Below are 1612 nucleotides of genomic sequence, written 5' to 3'. Positions count from 1 at the left end.
ACAGAGGGAGAGGAGGAGAGCAAGAGGATAATAATCAGCGAGAAGTGAAGAAAATATTTTTTGTTGCAGATGAAAACGGTAGCAAAAAAAACTTATAGTTAAGGGAAAAAAATGTGTAGAGAGGAAGGCGGGATTGGTGAGATATGCTGAAAGAAAATGGGTGTAAAAAGAGGAAGAGCTTGTTAAAGTAAGATAAAGTGGCAGAAAAAAAGAAAGAAATAGAGATAAAGGAACTCACTCCATACTTATTCACCCTCTCCCCTCTCCCCTGCTCCCCCTCCTCTCTCTCTCTTCCTCCCTCCCTCCTATCATCACTCCCGCTGTGTTGTCCCGTACTTTTATTCTTGCTCTATTCATCGAATTATTTCGTCGTTTCCTCTTTCTTTCGCGCTGCCATTTTTCTCCCCCATCTCCCCCCCTCCCCTCCCCCCCAACTCATCTTCACTTACCCCCTTTGACTCACCTTCCCCGCCAACATTTTCCTTACCTATACGTTCCGACTCAACTTCCCTGACTATTCTTTGCCCGTTTGTAATGGAATATTTTCTATGAATCACCTTCGTTGTGACACCGTCGATAGCGACTCATTATCCTTTCCGACTCACCTTCCTTGGCCCTTTATCCAGTTTGATTCACCTTCCCTGGCCCACTCTCAATCGTGACTCATCTTTCCTGGCCCAGCATCCACCGGTATTCATCTACTCTGACCCACCATCCACTGACTCACTCACTTCCCTGTCTCACCTTCAATCGGCACTCATTTTCTCTGACCCACCCTCATTTGTAATTCATCTTCCCTGGCCCACCCTCGATCGTGATTCATGTTCAATGTCCCACCATCAACCTTGGCCCATACTCAGTCGTGACTCACCTTCCTTAGCCCATACTCCGTCGTGGCTCCCTTTCTTGGCCCATACTCCGTCGTGGCTCCCTTTCTTGGCCCATACTCCGTCGTGGCTCCCTTTCTTGGCCCATACTCAGTCGTGGCTCCCTTTCTTGGCCCATACTCCGTCGTGGCTCCCTTTCTTGGCCCATACTCAGTCGTGGCTCCCTTTCTTGGCCCATACGTGGCTCCCTTTCTTGGCCCATACTCATCCCTTTCTTGGCCCATACTCCGTCGTGGCTCCCTTTCTTGGCCCATACTCAGTCGTGGCTCCCTTTCTTGGCCCATACTCCGTCGTGGCTCCCTTTCTTGGCCCATACTCCGTCGTGGCTCCCTTTCTTGGCCCATACTCAGTCGTGGCTCCCTTTCTTGGCCCATACTCCGTCGTGGCTCCCTTTCTTGGCCCATACTCAGTCGTGGCTCCCTTTCTTGGCCCATACTCAGTCGTGGCTCCCTTTCTTGGCCCATACTCAGTCGTGGCTCCCTTTCTTGGCCCATACTCAGTCGTGGCTCCCTTTCTTGGCCCATACTCAGCCGTGACTCACCTTCTCTTGGCCCATACTCAGCCGAGACTCACCTTCTCTTGGTCCATGCTCAGTTGTGACTCACCTTCCTTGACACATACTTAATCGTGACTCACCTTCTCTTGGCCCATACTCAGCCGAGACTCACCTTCTCTTGGTCCATGCTCAGTTGTGACTCACCTTCCTTGACACATACTTAATCGTG

The sequence above is a fragment of the Penaeus japonicus genome, unplaced genomic scaffold, assembly GCF_977035675.1.
Source record: "Penaeus japonicus unplaced genomic scaffold, GWHDUDI00000001_assembly GWHDUDI00000013, whole genome shotgun sequence".
Classification (NCBI taxonomy): Eukaryota; Metazoa; Arthropoda; class Malacostraca; order Decapoda; family Penaeidae; genus Penaeus; species Penaeus japonicus.
The sequence above is the reverse complement of the archived record's forward strand: the minus strand, read 5'-3'. Positions refer to the sequence as shown.